The 18,824-nt window shown below is 42.1% G+C and overlaps 1 protein-coding gene across 8 annotated transcripts in view; it reads left to right on the top strand.

Annotated features, from left to right (window-relative positions):
• The window catches only part of frem1a (Fras1 related extracellular matrix 1a), a 189,282-nt gene that overhangs the window by 9,160 nt on the left and 161,298 nt on the right, over positions 1–18,824 (top strand). For 6 of the 8 annotated variants that reach the window (XR_009513126.1, XR_009513127.1, XM_059974685.1 and 3 more), the window contains exon 2: positions 8,603–8,701. The exons of the other annotated variants lie outside the window; for them this stretch is intronic. The gene's annotated coding sequence lies outside the window, so the exon portion shown is untranslated. The remainder of the gene's footprint in view (positions 1–8,602; positions 8,702–18,824) is intronic. 8 annotated transcript variants of the gene reach the window in all.

Below are 18,824 nucleotides of genomic sequence, written 5' to 3'. Positions count from 1 at the left end.
ATCTGCGGTGCATCTTGATAGGATGCTTTCTATGCTGTATCTCTAAAGACTGGAGAGGGTCACTGGCACAGGGGACATGTCAAATTTCCTCAGCTTTCTGATGAAGTAGAGGTGCTGGTACGCTGTCTCGGACAATGCCTAAGCAGCTGAAGAACTTGAAGCTCTCAACCATCTCCACCTCAACACCATAGCCCATTTACACTCATCCTATTTTTGAGCCATGTCTATGCTTCTATGCCTTGCCTCTTTAAGTATTCACTTAAATGCCCCTTAAAAGTATGAACTGTATCTGAATGTAGGTGTATATAGGTATCATTTCCCATCAGAAATCCTGTCTCACTACTGTGATTAAGTGAGAAAATGAATCTTATTCTTACACATCCCTCCTTCCTGGGGCAGGGCTGTGAAGTTCCACACAGAGCAAAGGGTCTGCAGTCATTTATCCGATGCAAAACACCACTATGTTGTGCAGTATTGAATAGGGCCAGAATCTGAATTGCACCATTATGATTGTATTGCAATGGTACAGTAGCATAGCAGTTAGAGTAATGCTTTACAGTGCCAGCAATAGGGAGATTGGGGTTCAATTCCAGCTGCTGTCTATATGGAACATAGAACATAGAATAGTACAGCACATTACAGGCCCTTTGGCCCACAATGTTGTGCCGACCTTCAAACCCTGCCTCCCATATAACCCCCACCTTAAATTCCTCCATATACCTGTCTAGCAGTCTCTTAAACTTCACTAGTGTATCTGCCTCCACCACTGACCCAGGTAGTGCATTCCACGCACCAGCAACTCTCTGAGTGAAAAATCTTCCTCTAATATCCCCCTTGAACTTCCCTCCCCTTAACTTAGAACCATGTCCTCTTGTACTGAGTAGTGGTGCCCTGGGGAAGAGGCGCTGGCTGTCCACGCTGTCTATTCCTCTTAATATCTTGTACACCTCTATCATGTCTCCTCTCATCCTCCTTCTCTCCAAAGAGTAAAGCCCTAGCTCCCTTAATCTCTGATCATAATCTATACTCTCTAAACCAGGCAGCATCCTGGTAAATCTCCTCTGTACCCTTTCCAATGCTTCCACATCCTTCCTATAGTGAGGCGACCAGAACTGGACACAGTACTCCAAGTGTGGCCTAACTAGAGTTTTATAGAGCTGCATCATTACATGGCATCTCTTAAACTCTATCCCTCGACTTATGAAAGCTAACACCCCATAAGCTTTCTTAACTACCCTATCTACCTGTGAGGCAACTTTCAGGGATCTATGGACACATACCCCCAGATCCCTGTGCTCCTCCACACTACCAAGTATCCTGCCATTTACTTTGTACTCTGCCTTGGAGTTTGTCCTTCTAAAGTATACCACCTCACACTTCTCTGGGTTAACTCCACCTGCCACTTCTCAGCCCACTTCTGCATCCTATCAATGTCTCTCTGCAATCTTCGACAATCCTCTACACTATCCACAACACCACCAACCTTTGTGTCATCTGCAAACTTGCCAACCCACCCTTCTACCCCGACATCCATGTCATTAATAAAAATCAAGAAAAGTAGAGGTCCCAGAACAGATCCTTGTGGGACACCACTAGTCACAACCCTCCAATCTGAATGTACTCCCTCCACCACGACCCTCTGCCTTCTGCAGGCAAGCCAATTCTGAATCCATCTGGCCAAACTTTCCTGGATCCCATGCCTTCTGACTTTCTGAATAAGCCTACCGTGTGGAACTTGGAGATTGTATGTTTTCTCTGTTACCACGCTGGTTTCCTCCAGGTGCTCCAGTTTGCTCTCACAATCCAAGGACACATGGGGTTACGGTTAGTAAGTTGTCAGCAAGCTATGTTGGCACCAGAAGCATGGCACAGATTCAGGCTGCGTGGGTTATTGACGCAAACACCATGTTTCAATGTACATGTGATGAATAAATTCTTAGAGCCATATAGCACTCAGGCACAGAAACAGGCCCATCGGCCTATCTGGTCTCTACCAAACTGTTATTCAACCTACTCCCATCAACCCACATCAGGATCATAGCCCTCCATACTCCTCCCATGCATGTACATATCCAAATCTCTCTTAAATATTGAAATCAATCCAGCATCCTCCCTTTCTGTTGGCAGATTGTCCACACTTGCACCACATCTGAGTGAAGAAGTCTGCCCCCCACCCCCAGATTCCCTTTAAATATTTCACCATCACCTTCCAACTTATATCCTCTTGTTCTGGTCTCATTCAACCTCAGTAGCAAAAAGCTTCTTGCATTTACCATATCGATACCCCTCATAATTTTGTATATCTCTATCAAATCTCCCCTCATTCTCCCATACTGCTGGTAATAAAATCCCAAAACTATTCAACCTTTCCCTGTAACCTGTCCTCAAATCCCACTAGCGTCCTTGTAAATTTTCTCTGCACTCTTTCAATCTTATTGAAATCTTTCCTGTAGGTAGGAGAGCCAAATACTCCAAGTTAGGCCTCACCAACTTTTTATACAACTTCAACATTACATCTTAACTCCTGTGCAAGTACTTCAATTTATGAAGGCCAATGTGCAAAAAGCTCTCTTTATGGCCCTATCTACCTGTGATGCTTTTTTCAAGGAATTAATGGATCTGTATTCCCTCTGTTCTACCACAGTGCACTTTACCAAACTATTCACTGTCTAATTTCTACTATGGTTTGTCCTCCCAAGTGAAACACCTCACACATTTCAGCATTAAATTCCATCTGCCAATGTAATATTTAGAATTACTCTCAGAGCAAAGGATTCATACTGTCAAAAATATCTACAGAGCCTTTTTCCAATGACTGTAAAAGTTCCGTCACTATATTTAGACTTTCTTTTAAAAGTAAAAACCTCTTTTATGTTCACTTCCTTTACAACTTTCTGTTTCCAGCATTAATGGCCTCAATTTTCAATCATCACTAACAATTTACTGATTGGCCTTGGATTTTACACTCTGCACAGATTCCACCGACATGGCAACAAATTCCTGAAATTATGCTGGGACAATCTGCCCATTGAACCTTGGCCAGGTTAGACAACTGTGCTCTTTGAACAACTCCATATGTTTCAATGGAGAAGACTGGCTGTAGATCAACAAAGAAAGATTCACGTGAATTACTTAAAGAAACGGTTAATTTGAACATATTCTTGTTTTTATAATTTTATTTTTAATTTTTTTTAGAATTTTCCACAGTGTGATTTATTTCTATTGCTATTAAATTCTTGTTAAAGTTAGTGACATTTTAAAAGATTATTTATTACAAGTCAGCTTAGCTTCAAAGTTTGGCTGTCAAAGTACTTCAGTGGGAATTGTGATTGGAAATCCTAGTGCTGATCAGGTGGCAATTGGCCTTATTCCAAAGCCTTCAGACAAGGGATATGGTCAATTAACCTATAAACCTAAGAGTTTGTAGGATGTGGGAGGAAACCTTCCCACATGGGAAGTCTTCACAACACAGAGAGAACAGGCAAACTCCAGAAGGACAGCACTGGAAGTTGGAATTGAACCTTTGTCTCAGAGTGAGGCAGCAGTTCTACCAGTTGTTCACGATGTTGTCTACTCTTGGTGCCAACTAGACTATCTACCTTTCCAAAATGATAAAGGCAGGCACTCAGTAGTGGTGCAGCCTAGCCAATTTTAGGGGTGAGTCTTACTTTGACGCCATTCATATGGAAGTTTTACAACATAGAGGCCTTGTGCACATGTGGAGCTTTGTGAACTGAACATGTGGACTGTATCATCTCCTAACTGCGTGTTCTAGTGCACAGCAATCTATTTATGAAAATACAAGTTTACTTCATTCCAGCTCCCATCACAGTGATGTATAAAGTTGACAGGGTAGAAGGAACTTCTGTTCTTCCTGGACTTGCTCATTCAGAAGGATAAAAAGAATACTTCAGGGATGTTCTCAAGACTGCCTTGGGGAAAAAGATTCGAACAATGTCACTCATCCATGCCAGATGAGGTGTGGTGTGGATTGGGGTCTGGCCCCGACCATTGCTGCTGCGCTCGGACGTTTGCTGGATTGTGTTCATCTGCAGACTGCTGCAAGCTTGCTCTTGTCGGCAACATTCGCGGACTTGGCCGAGAGTCATATACTTTTTGTGTGATTGTTTGTGATTGTATCTTGTGCTGTGTGTGACTGTTGGTCCGCCTTGGCCTTGGAGGAGCTCCTCTTCCTCTGGCTGTGTCCATGGGTATTCATATATGGCTGAATGATTATTGAATTTGAACTTGAATTTGCACTTTCCACCACATTTTATACCCCTTGTAGCAAAGTCAATGGGTTCTAAATTGGCCTCATAAGCCATCCCAGACGACCCAGAGAACTGAAACGAAACACGCCATCCTCAAACCCCAGCACTGACTGTCAGGCCATCAAGCAAATGAGCTGTAATCAGATATAATATCCACATAGAAGCAAGTTCATGGGAGGGACATGTATAGGTAAGTAAACATTTACGTTTAGTTATTTTTATAAATTTCATAATATATGCACATTAAGCACAATCAGCACACCACTTACTCTATTTTCACCAACTTGATATGCTCTCCTACAATGTGACTAAACCACTTCTGTTTCCTCTTTTCTGGTTCTTTCCTGGACTTCATGGTTGGGAGTTGTTTGGTTGCTGTTTTGAAACAACATTTCCCTTTCAAAATAAACTATATTCATAAAAATATACACCGGAAATCTAATATAAATAAAGTATATTTATTTCTTAACATTCATAGTGCCATCAAGCCAACATATTCTCCTTACAATGCATCAAAGCCACTCATGTTTCCTTTTTAAACTAGATATTTGTTTGTTGCTCAAAATAAACTAGATACAACTCCAGCCAATGAGTTCCTCCAGCAGGTACTTCAATGCTCCAGATTCCAGCATCTGCAGCCTCTTGTGTCTCAGATACAAATAATTTGACCGAACTGGAAGAGTAATAAGGTTTACATTGGAAAAGTTCATAGCTAAAGTTATTATTCTATAGATTTGCTGAGTATGCCTGCAGAGAAATGAATCTCAGGGTTGTATGTGGATTCACATATGTATTCTGATAATAGAATTTGCTTAAAACTTTGAACTGTAATCTGTATAGATTCTGTTAAGATTGTTGATTGCCAATGCAATGTGTCTTTCTTTTAAACTATACATCCAAAGCATGTTTGAGAGGCTGTCACATAGAATCTATCTGGCTTTTTCCCCAGTGTCTAGTCCGGGGGTCGGCAACCCGCGGCTCTGGAGCCACATGTGGCTCTTTTACGTCTGTGCTGCGGCTCCCTGTTGCTTTGGGAAATAATTGGTTGTGGCGACCCTTTTCCTGGCACATCCGAACCGACTCACAATAAGATAGCCTACGGGGGTTTGCGAGCACAGAGCTTTGGAGCCTCTGCGCCATGGGGGGGGGGGCAGGTTGAGGGAGGCTTAAAAGTGAGGCTGAAGATTTCGAATAAAGTTTTTTTCCTTCGACTGCAGTTACCGACTCCGTGTCGTAATTTTAGTGCTGCGTGTAGCACACCGCTACATGGTCAGTATTTAATTAATATGTATTTTATGTTAGTTTGTTAGTTTTTGAAATGTAAATCTAAATTTGAAGATTATGGTGATCTTGTACAATCTAAATAAGACGTTGTGGCGACCCATTTCCTGACACATCCGAACCGGCTCACAATTAGCCAGCGTTCAGGCTAAGGGAGATAGCCTACGGGGGTTTGTGAGTACGTGTCTTTTGCAGCATCCGCGCCCATGGGGGGCGGGTTGAGGGAGGCTTAAAAGCAAGGCTGTTTAGTTCGAATAAAGCTATCTTTGACTGCAGTTTACTGACTGCGTGTAGCAACCGCTACAACGTGTTTTTATCGCTGGCTGTCCAGAGGGGAGGTGCTGAAACGCTTTGTCGCGCGTCTGGAAGAAGTGAAAACTTTCCTGGGCAGCAAAGGGCTCAACTTTCCTGAACAGCCAGAGTGGCTGGAAAAGCTACACTTCATGGTAGACATGACAGCGCACCTGAACACGCTGAACACAGCTCTTCAACGGGGTAAGGACGTACAGCCCTGCACATGTTGGAGGATGTTTTGCATTCGAGCGCAAGTTGACGTTGCTTGCCAGAGATTTACAGAAAGGCACATTGTCTCACTTCCCCAATTTGAGAGAGTTCAAACAATGTCACGACATGATAAATTCGGAGTATTTACATTCTGCAATCATCGCAATGCAAACATCGTTTGGGAAACGCTTCTGTGAGTTCAGAGAGGTAAAAAACACATTATCCTTCCCGGTCACTCCCCTAAGCATCGATCCATCCCTACTGAATACGACTGCATTGTCATGTGTGAGTCAACCTGAAGAAGTATGATAAATATTTTAATTGCGTATTATTTTACGTATATTCATATGTTTTCATTGTTCAGTGAAATAGTCCTTTTATTTTTCAGGTTGACAGCTGGCTGACGTTATTTTTGGTTTGCTGCTGGCGGCAAATTTAAGTTTGGCGTTTTTCATAAATACAAGAAGGACTCAAATAGACGTTGAGTATTTTACTTAAAAGTAACCTTCAACCCAACGTCTTTTTTTCGGAGTTCAAAATGTTTTTGTTGCATGCAGAAATGTAATTTCGTTTTCTCTGCAGGAGTTCATCAATTTCATAAATGCAACACATTATAGTTTATTTATACATAGCATAAAGGCAAAACAAAACGTTGTATGCAGTGTTATTTCATTTTAAATGTCAAACGGGTTTTGCGGCTCCCAGTGTTTTCTTTTCTGTGGGAAACGGGTCCAAGTGGCTCTTTCAGTGGTAAAGGTTGCTGACCCCTGGTCTAGTCTGTCTAGAGTCTCCCTTAACTGTGGTTCTTTTCCACAGACCCTTTGTATTGGGTGCACTGAGCATAAACTTCTGCAGCTTCTCGTAACTTGTAACAGAATCAGAACCAGGTTTATTACCACTGACTTATGTTGTAAAATCTGTTAGTTTGTGGTAGCAGTACAGTCAATATTTTAAAAACTTACAATATTAGAATAAAAAATATAGAAGAGATACATACATAACTAGTGCAAAAAGAGCAAAATAGGGATAGTGTTCACAGATTCAGAAATCTGATGATGGAGGGAAAGAAGCTTATTTATAAACATTAAGTGTGGATCTGCATCAAGCCTCTGCATCACCTCCCTGATGAGAAGAGCACATATCCTTCATGGCGAGGGTTCTTAATGATGGAGGACACCTACTTGAGGCACCGTCTTTTGAAGATGTACTCGATGCAGGGGATGGACCTGGCTGAGTCTGCAGTCCCTGCAGCTTTTTCTCAGTCCAGTCGGTGATGCAACCAGTCAGAGTGCTCTCCACGTACGTCTGTAGAATATTGCTAGAGTTTTTGCTGGCATACCACATCTCCTCAAACTCTGAACGGAGTATAGCAACAGAAGTGCCTTCTTTATGATTGAATCAGTATGTTGGGCCAAGAATAGATACTCTGCAATGTTTATGATCAGAATCTTAAAGCTGCCCAGGGTGGTCCTTGGCAGACCTCTTGTTGAGAACTGCTGCACGTTCTCCCGACTCCTCATTGCTGGAGTCCACAATCAATTCCTTGGTCTTACTGACATAGAATGCAAGGTTTTTTGGAGCACTACCTACCAGCTAATCCATCTCACTTGTGTATGCCTCCTCATTACCATCTGAGATTCTGCCAACAACATTTGTGTCATTAGGCAACTTTATGGATGGTGTTTGAACTGTGTCTAACCACTGTTTTAAGTATAGAAAGAGTAGACCATTAGGCTAAGCATGAATGCTTGAGATGTGCCTGTGTTGATTGTCAGCAAGGAGATGTTATTTCTAATCCTCACTCACTGTGGTCTCTCGACGTTGAGGATCCAGTTGCAGATCTGTGTATCAGAGCACAGGTTCCCATGGATAATTGGAGCACCAACTAATCTACTGGAGAAATTCAATGACTTGCAGCATCTGTGGGAGGAAAGGAATTGACAGTGTTTGAGTTGAAACCCTGCTGCATTGTTTTCCCCCAAATTGTTTATAACTGCAGATTCCAGCATCTCTGTCTCCATTGTTAACACTTTGGATGTGTTAAAGAATCTGTGAATCACAAACTCCTAATTTAACCCTGATGGTTTCCAGATTACAAATGAAAGCTTTTAAGCTTTGATGTTTGAAAGCCTAATTGTTGTGATGTGGGAGGGAGGGTACTCGTTATCTATGAGTACACTTAAAACTGTGAATACCAGAGATGATTAACATTCTGTTGTGTTTCCTAATACAGTTTTCTTAATTGATTTACGTTCCCTCGGTGGAATTTTGTTCTCTTCCACCTAGCTTCCATCCATTTTATCAGGTGTTTCATATCGATCCATTTTTTAGCTTATTCCTATTATAATTATACTGTTTGTCAGGGCCAGCTGGAGGTGAAATTCTAAAGGAAAGGTTGATGTTTGGACTGTTAATTAGTAATCTCTTTAAGTGACTGGTTGTTAGAAAGATTGCCTCAGCAAAACCAGAACCTTGGGAACTGGGGGCTTGGTGTTGATGTTTGAGGTAATGTTTTACCAGGCGTTTAGTGTAATATTTCATTCCAGGTGAATTTTCTCCTTCTTGGGCAGTCCCTCGGGATAGAAGATTCCTCTTTGATTTTGTGTGCCCTGCGGTTGCCGCTCTGCCTATGAGTGATCAGAAGGGTAGGTACTTCACTTATCATGCACTTACACAGAACCCAGGTCACATAATATGAGTTAGCTCTACAGCCTTCTCTTCCGTCGCTAATAAGCTTGTAAAGCAATGTGTGCTGATTGTGGAGGGGATGGAGTATCAGTAACAGGCTGTATTTTTCTGATAATTCCTAATGATATTGTGCATCTTGTGTATTGCTGATCTTAGCAAGTGTGGACAATGCTCCTACTATCCTGACTTGTGACTTGCAAATGGCAGAAATGCTATCAGTTTTGAGGAAGTGCATCACATTTTAAGATACCCACTCCTTGATTTGTTCCTGTAGCTGCATGAATTATGATGTTGACCAAATTATGTTCCGGTCAGTAGTGACTCCGCAGATGGTGCAGAGGTACTCAACGAAGCAGTCCCCCAATTTATGACAGGTCTCACCAATGTGGAGGTGGTTGTGTTGGGAGCACTGAACCCAGTGTTGATAGTGAGAAGTTGAATGCTGAAAATATCATGGAATGTCATGTAAAAAAATTGTTGGAATTGGTTCTCACTTGACACTTTTACTTTGAGAACATTAGTTACCACTAATCTTCCCATCAATAAATACGGTCAATGATTTGTTCGAGAAGTTGTTAACATCTTGTTGGAAGTCAGCAGTAAACATCCTAACTTTAAGCCTCATGATGGAAGCTAGGAGATCATGAATGTTTCAGCCTGGGTTGCCACTCTGGGAAACTCCTACAACTGAGTGTGGCTGACTGCCACATTGATGTTAAGTACAGTCTCTCTTAACATTCTTCGATTGTTCAGCTTTTGTCCATGTTTGTCTGAAACTAAATGAAACTGCTTCCAAAGAGTCAGAAGATTGTTGATCAGAAATAGGTTGTAGGCTCCAGCTGTCCTTGTCAATTAGAATGGTTCTACCCTTAATGGGACGCTTTAGGTATTCTATGAATTAAGCAATCATACATGCAAGATATATTAAAATCAGTCAGGCTGCATACCTATAGTAACACAACGAAAATGCTGGAGGAACTCAGCAGGTCAGGCAGCATCTATGGAAAAGCGTAAGCATTTGACATTTTGGGCCAAGACCCTTCTTTGACCCTGCTTCATGACTGAAAGGAAAGGGGGAAGATGCCTGAATTAAAAGGTGAGGGGAGGGGCAAGAGGCTAGCTGGAAACTGATAGATGATGCCAGGTGGGTGGGAAAGGTCAAGGGCTGGAGAAGAAGGAATCTTATAAGAGAAGAGTGTGGACAATAGGAGAAAGGAAAGGAGGAAGGGAACCAAGGAGATGTAATAGGCAGGTAAAAAGAAGTAATAGGTCAGAGTGGGGAAATAAAGGAAGGGGTGGGGTAATTTCATTCCCCGAAAGGAGAAATTGACATTCATACATCAGGTTGGAAGATACCCAGATGAAATATAAGGTGGTTCTCCTCCACCCTGAGGGTGGCCTCATCTTGGCACAAGAGGCCATGGACCGACATGGTGGGCCGGGAATGTGAATTGGAATTAAAGTGCTTGGCCCCCGGGAAGTGCCGCTTGTGGCAGATGGTGCGGAGGTACTCAACGAAGCAGTCCCCCAATTTATGACAGGTCTCACCAATGTGGAGGTGGCTGAATTGGGAGCACTGAACCCAGCAGATTTGCAGGTGAAGTGTCGCCTCACCTGGAAAGACTGTTTGGGGCCCTGAATGGAAGTGAGGGAGGAGGTGTATGGGCAAGTATAGCACTTAGGTTGCCTGCAGGGTGGGAGATTAGTGACCGAGGCCTCCATCGGTCAGGGTCCACCATGGATGTTGCATCCCAGCTGTGTTGATACACAAACCTGGGCAGTAGGATATGGAGAACAAGCTGTTGTCCATGTAGCAAGCTCCTCCGCTCTATGCATTTGATGAACCCAAAAGAATGGCAGAGACCGATACATTTCGGTACCAGCAGCGTCACAGAATTGCCAGTCAGCGTTGAAGTCAACATAGGACTTAGAGATTCCAGCTCCAGATTTTTCCCTCAGAGTTTGCTTCCTCATAAGTGAGTACAAATGGAAGTGGTGCACTCTCAACAGAGCGAGAGTGGGAGTTTGTAGGACGGGAGACAATATGGGGTTTAAGGACCAGTGACTCCTATGAGTTTTGTGAAAGGATGCAGAACATCGAACGTGTTCTGTGCACCTGCCCACTCTCACCTGATTTAGCTGACACTGACCTGCTCAACGTCAACCAAACAAGACTAGAGTGGCTGGCTGTCTGGTGTGACAAGCTATGATGATGATGAGCAGAGCCACAAGGCAGAAGAGGCTTGATATCAGAGTTTTCTATCTGCTAGATGATCTACCAACCACAGCTGATGAGCCCCACCAGCCTGAAATGACTGGTTTTAAAACATCAGTAACCCACCTTTGCCCCTTCTTCTGTCAGTAGAAAAGGTTCCACTGAGCTTAGTGGCCAGGTCACACATGACGGCCAGGAGCTGGACATGGTTGTCAGAGGCTAGCTGAGGCGCATGCCATTGGGAATGTGTAACAGGTAGTGGGAGTTTGTCCCCATTACCACCACTCCCCTCCCCCCGGCTATAACAATCTTAAGGAACCAAGGAGATGAGTGGACAGGAGCAAATGGCCAACGAAACTGCAGGGGGAGTGATCCCTGTGGAAAGCAGAGAAGGGGGGGGGGGGAGATATGTTTAGTGGTAGGATCACATTGGAGGTGCAGAAGTTGCAGAGGATAATGGGTTGGATGCTGAAGTTGATGGAATGATAGATAAGGGCAAGAGGGACCCTATCACTATTACAACGACAGGAAGATGGGGTGAGCGCAGATGTACGAGCAATGGAGGAGCTGCGGATGAGGGCAGTATCAACTGTAGAGGGAGGGAAACTCTGTTCTTTGAAGAAGGAGGACATCACTGATGACCTGAGATGGAAAACCACATCCTGAGATTAGATGCGATGGAGTTGAAGAAACTGAGAAAAGGGAATAGCATTTTTACAGGAGGCCAGGTGGAAAGAGGTACAGTCAAGATAACTTTGAGAATCATTGCATTTATATAAGATGTCAGTTAACACTTTGCCTCTAGAGGTGGAGACAGAGAGATAATGAAAGGAGAGGGAGGTGTCGAGATGGTCCAAGTGAATTTATGGACAGGGTGGAGGTTAGGGGTAAAACTAATGAAATTGGTGAACTCAGCATGGATGCATGAAGTGGTAGTCAATGTAGCAGAGGAGTATAACCAGGGATGTCCTTGAACATAGACTATTCTACATAGAGGCAGGCATTACTTCGGCCCATGCGAGTGTCCATGGCCACACCTCAGGCTTGGAGAAAGTGGGAGGGGCCAAAGAAAAATTGTTCAGGGTGGGGACCAGTTCCACCAGACAGAGGAAGGTGGTGGTGCAGGGCAATTTGTGGGTTCTTTTGTTAAGAAAGAGGTGGAGGGCTTTAAGGCCTTCTTGATGGGGGATGAAAATGCATCCATGGAGAAGATGAGAAGGTCAGGACCAGGGAATTGAAAGTTACTGAGAAGATCGAGGGCATGGGAGGTGTTGCAGATGTAGCTGGGAAGGGACTGAACCAAGGGGGATAAAATGGAATTGTGATATGAGGACACAAGTTCAGTCAGACAGGAGCAGGCAGAAATAATAGGCCTACCCAGACAGTCTGGTTAGGAGGTAGAAGTGAGCATTGCAGGTTAAGGGAACAATGATTTTGGTGGCAGTGGTTGGGAATTCTCCAGAGATCAGTGATGGTGTCGGAGACAGTTTTCTGATGCTATAGGTGGCATCCTCCTCAAGGGGTAGGTATGAGGAGCTGTCTGAGAGTTGTCACCTGGCCTCTGCAAGATGGGGGTTAGTACGCCACACTGCAACAACACCCCTTTGTCTGCGGGTTTGATAGTAAGGTTGGGATTGGTTCAGAGGGAGTAGAGGCAGTGCATTCAGAAAGGGTCAGGTTGGAAGAGGAGAGAGGAGCGTAGAAATCAAAGCAGTTGATGTCTTGTCAGCAATTTGAGGTGAAAAGATCCAGAGCAGGGTGTCCAAGAAGAGGAGGAAGATTGGAGACGGGAGAAGGGCGTCATCACACGGATTGTGAAATCCTTGTCAAAGAAGGAGATGGAGGTGACAGAAGAAGAGCTCGATGTTGTGAGGTGTGCAAAACTCACTGCGGTGAGGGCAAAGTGGGAAAAAGGTGAGGCCCTTACTGAGGACAGAATGTTACACCTCAGGGAGTGGAAGGTTGAAGGGAATATTGAAGACCCGGCATGGATGGGAGCTGGAATCGGTGGGGGTTAAGGGAGTTAGTGGTGTCTGAGGAGAGAGGACAGTTGGACTGTTCAGGGAAAGTAGGGTGGGAGCAAGATGGAGGCTCTGAGGACCCAACGCTGATGGGGGAGGGGATTGTGACTGAAAGATTGCAGAGTGGTGGTGGGGAAGGGGAGACTGGGGATCCAACAGCAGTGCATAAAGTCTTCTATACCTATAGATATTTAAAGGAATTCACAATGTAGACAGCATTCTGAATCTCTGCTACTGAATACATTACAGTATCCCAGTGAGCGAGCAGAAACAGTTTAGATGGTGGTTAGCAGGATTAGGTTTGTTCCGCGTTTTTGAGAAACAGGTGAGCTTGAGAGGAGCACTCTAAGTGATTGGCCATTATCTGTTTTCATCTTGTGGGAAGGGGAAATTAAAAAAAATGAGACAAAGACATTTACAAATTTCTTTTCCCTGAAGAGTATGCATTTGCATTCTTGTGAGCTGCAATTAGGCTGACAAGTAACGGGCAGATCATGAGCACTCTATCAATATGTAATCATCTATAAAGTAACAGCTTTGAAGAAGGATAACCAGTGGAAGTAATGAGACTTTGAAAGATATTTTTCACATTCCTTATGGTTCCTGCTTGCTTTACACAATCAACTAGCCTTCTGGAATGAAAGAAGCAGAACATTAAAGCCCAAGCTGGAGAAACTTGATACATTATAATTATGTCTATTGGTCCTTAGTGTGTCTATCAGCATCAGCAAATGTTTTCTCTAATAGTCACCCATATAATTACCTTCTGTATAATTACACTTGTTATTTCTTCTTTGGATCTGAGAGAAGAAAACAATGGCAATCTTTAAAGGAAAATTTTCCAGTGTACTGATTTTGAACCACCAGGAGATTCTTGGGCAGGGACCAAGATATGGATTAAGCTCTAGAAGTCTTTTCACTCTGAGCTCCCCAACCACATGATAGAAAAGCTTTTTGTGTTTTTCCAATTAAGTTATCACGTGATAACCATACATGAAAAATCAGTCATGCTGCACAGCAATCACAATGTAACCTTGTGCAAGCTCAGGTTTTATTTAACTCCCCTTAATAGTCAGCCCTTCAGTAGGATACATGATCAAACTTAACTGGCTTTTAACTAGCTTGATCTTGGTTGATTTCTGTAACATTCTATTCAAAATGGCCCATCAAATTAATAATAGCAATTTAAAGGGCAAAATCCCGACATGTCCGGTCCTGATTTCAATGCATTTGCAATCCTTCATTATTTCCTGCTGGTACCTGCATTTATTGTAATAATTACCTTCAATGGAATGAATGAAGAATTTCACTGCATAAACAAATCATGTTATCTATTGGATTGTAACAGATCTGGGCAGTAAATAGAATAGCAACTTCCTATTTTGCAAAGCAGATTATTTATAATCTGTTTATGGCTTGAGTTATAGCCATTTATAATTTATGTATTATTCTTAGCCCATTGAAAAAGGTAAATATTTTGTGAACCATATGAGACCAGACCCACCTTTGAAATGGTTATTTATGTTTGATGTAATGAAAATGCTGTCAGGATTTAAAATAAAGAAAACTTTGTTAGAATGCAAGCAAATGGAAATGTAAAGTGTAACAATCAGGAGAAGGATGGTATTCGGGATTAGTGCAATGTTACTGCCGTCCACAAAGGACCAAACACAAACTATGATCTTAAGCCCTATCTGATATAGATCACTATGGGTACCCTACTAAAGTTATACTGTAACCACCTACTCTTCAAAGGCTAAATCACGTTATCAGACAGTCCCTGTCTGTCCTTCACGGTGCGCTTAGCTACCCATTACTTCAGCAGTGGGACCCCCCTCCCGACCAAGAAGATACCTCCAGCTAGCAAAATAGTTAAAAAAAACAATTTACTTTTAGTGATACACATTGAAATTTAGATCGAATTATTAAAACATACCTAAAACTCAGAGGAATTATTTCTTATAAAAAGTTTGCAAATCACAATTTCTAAAACACAAAGGGTTTCCAAAGCTGGTACAATTCCTATTGCTAAAAAGGCATCCCAACAAGTTCAAAATCTGGAACAATTTTCTGCAGCCTGCAAATGAATCATTGACTACAGAAATCAAAGGCAAAGTATTGATACTCATCACCCCATCTTTAATCATTCCTCTTGTCATTCCTGTTTCCGAATACTTACACTGTATTTTTTGCCACCTGGTGACTTCAGACACATGTGATATTTCTTCAGGTACCTTTGCTGTGAAACTCACAGAGATGTCTAAAAGATTCTAGGGATGGAAATCCCAGACACCCAAAATTAATGCTGTGAAGGCTGTCTCTCTAAGTATACAGACCTCCCAGCAATTGATAGATCAGCTATTCGAAGTGCTAAGTGATAGTATCATTTAAGATAACCCCATTGTCTTAAAGGGCACCTCTTGAGCAGGCTGTCCCTTGCTGTGGGCCAGCAGCCTGAGCTCTACAGATAGTGCTGTTTACTTGCAAAACTGTCCTTTTAACTTCAGACTGGTTATTGCTTGCAATTTATGTTAAGAACTGGAGACTGGTTCTTCGTTACAACAAGAATCCGAGCAAGGAAGTTTGACCAGGAGTTTAACTTAGTGAGAAAACAACTCGTTGGCCCCTGGAAGAGACAACTGCTCTGTTATAAAGTTAAATTTGGAAAAAAAGCCTTCCACCCAGGCCCTGGACAGTGAATGTCCATCACATTAGTATAGATGCATGTGATGATTAGCATGATCATGATAGCCTGAAAGGCCTATTTGAATGTAATATGTTCCAGACAATTCTAAGATCTTCAAATATGATTATCAGGCAGTTTTCACGTTGAGCGAATAATTGCAAAATTAATCTTGTAAAATAACATAGGCCTTTTGTGTTAAAACAACTCACAATATTGTTGTTTATAAAATTATAGAATTGTACAGCATAGAGATTGGTTCTCATCCATGCCAGCTTGATACCTCTCTACACTAATCCAATTTGCCCACATCCTCTACCCCTTTCCTATTCAAATACAGTTTAAATGCAGCAATTTTATCTAACCTCTACACCTCCCTGGCAGCTCATTCCAGATAACCACCATCCTCTCCTTTAAATTTCTCCCTTCTAACATTAAACTTGTGCCTTCTAGTTTGAGTTTCTTCCCTCTTAGAAAAATTCGACTCTGTATATGAAATTTTTGTATTCCATTGCTCACGGATTTCAAAGATTAGTTGCTGAAAGGTTTTTAGGTTGTGTTTTGTGCTTTGTAATGTAATTTATACTTTTACTCTTGCTTCAGTAGGTGAGTAGTGAGCATGTCTCTGCTGTTAGTTTAATCATTAAGTGTTGCTCATACATTTCCACATCACATGGGGAAAACATAAAGTTGTGACTGATCAGGAGCAAAAATTGGGTATCGCAATTTTTATCACCAGCAGCGGTGCATGTCAGAAGTTAACTGATGCTTTTTATTGTGACCATGGCATGATTCCAGCAGAAAAATGGCTGAGCCACAAGTGCAGTTTTGAATTCAATAATATCTCAAGAGATTGTTTGTACATAGGTGCTATCCATAAACTGGCTGCTTGTTACCCAGGGACTGCCTGTATTTCAATATGGGTCTGCCATCCTAATTTTATTACGATCATAACTTGTCTCAAAGGTTGACACAAGAGACTGCAGGTGTTGGAATCTGGAGCATCAAACAAGATGCAAGGTCTTGGCCAATGATCTGAACTGATGAAAGGGTTTGATTGGAAGCATCGGCTGTCTATTTACCTCCACGGATGCTGTCTGACCTATTGAGTTCCTCTGGTATCCTGTTTATTGCTCCAGATTCCAGCAACAGCAGTATTTTGTGTCCTCCTCTGAAATATTGCTGTGGGTAGACAAGAATATAGATTTCAACTGCCACCAGATCAGGCTTGATCTTATTAAATAATGGGGAGACTCAAGGAAGCAAGTGGCCTACTCCTGCTCTTAATATTGTATATTGCACTTGTACATTTTAATGCTCTCTGTACTTAAATTGAGAGTATTTGTTGCTGCAGAGAGACCTGTAGTCCCATTAAATAAAGGACTTCATGAAAATGGAGTAGAAATACTTGTATGGACTTTGGACCTTCATGAATCAGGAGACATCTTTTACCAAATTGTATCCGCTATTTCCTTTGTCTGGAATGCAGAGGGCTGTGACTAGAAATTTTTCTTGCACAACGTACTGTTTAGATTTTAGACATTCCTTTCCTTTGTTTAAATTGGCTATCAGAAGAAAATGTCTGTTTTACAGGACGTAACTCAAAGAAAGCTATGGGCCAGGTTTCTCGTTTGTTTGACCGTAAATTCGCAGTTACTCATTACTCCAAAAAAATCTGTCGATTGCAAAATTGACCCTGATAGGTATAGGCATCCCAGAATTGTTGTGAATAGTTCACTGACCCTTTATAGCAACAGGACAGTTTGCAGTTTTCTCCACTGCTGACAATGTGAAACTATTTTAATTGGACTATTTACAAATGACTCTACTCGATATTAGCTTGAAGTCCTTACAAGTTTCAAACTGCCTAAGACAATTCACAAGCTGTCCTCTCTCCTTTCAGATCAATGGGAAACCATTCTATGTACTTCCTCATAATGCTGCACAGTGATTTTGAGATGCAAGTGTATGTCAGCATTGGAGAACTGGCTTCAGTCCAGTGGCAACTTGTCTGTGTGTTTGTGAGCAATGACAGATGCAGGGCTCCTCCTATAGATCTTGTCCATGAGGCAGTATATGTCTATATGCTTGAGGTAAGGAGCGAGCACACATACTAACTAAATATTCTTGGAGATATAACAGAGTACAAATACTGAAACATTGAACAAAACCAATCAGCTGGAGAAACTCAGCTGGAAATGGAGAGTCGATGTTTGAGTCCTTGACCATTCAGCTGAACTTATAGAAAGATGGAGACTCTCAGCCTGAAAAATCAATTGTCCATTTCCATCCACAGATGCTACCTGACCTTCTGAGTTTCTTTAGCAGTTTGCTGTATGACTCAAACTTTTCTAGGTGCCATCTCTGCAGAGCACACCACAGACACCACCAAATGTTGTTTCATGGCTGGTACTCCTGAAGGGTCAAATTCCATCACTTACAAATTGCTGACATAATGATAATCAGTAACAAGTGAATCAACACATTGTACACTCTAAATACACATAATGAATTTACATTTGATCACAGGTGACATTATCTCAGAGATGCACCCAGCAATGACAGAAGGAGAGAACAATAAAGTGTAGTTATTTAGGTTCAAATAATTTCCATGCCATAATCGTTCTCTGTTCAACGTTTGAGATAGTCTTATTAAGGTGATCAGAATGTCATTGAAATGCATGTGCAGAGAAGAAGGAACATCTATTATTTAAAACTGCATGTAGTTCCACAACAAGGTAATCCTGCGAGATGACAACTCATGAAGACATTTGGGGTTGAAAGGTGCATCTGCACTATGTACAGTTTACCAGAGTATCATTGGATCTTTTGTATTGCTTCTGTTATTTCAAAAGCAATTTTTTTCATAATAGAAAACTACATACAAAAGAAGATGACAGTGTAGAGCTCTTTACAGGGTTAAGTTTTGTTTGCTCTATACATTCGGAGTTGCTGGCTCTACACACAGTAGTGTTGGCAAATTATCTTTTGACAAGGTCCCACATGCGAGGCTAGTCAAAAAGGTTCAGACATTTGGCATTCAGGCTGAGATAATAAATTGGATTGGACATTGGCTTTGTGGGAGAAGCCTGTAACAAGTGGTAGCAGAGGGTTGCCTCTCTGACTAGAGGCCTGTGACTAGTGATGTGTTGCAGGGATCG

This window comes from Hypanus sabinus, chromosome 7, assembly GCF_030144855.1.
Source record: "Hypanus sabinus isolate sHypSab1 chromosome 7, sHypSab1.hap1, whole genome shotgun sequence".
Lineage (NCBI taxonomy): Eukaryota > Metazoa > Chordata > Chondrichthyes > Myliobatiformes > Dasyatidae > Hypanus > Hypanus sabinus.
This window is presented reverse-complemented; position numbering and strand designations above follow the sequence as displayed.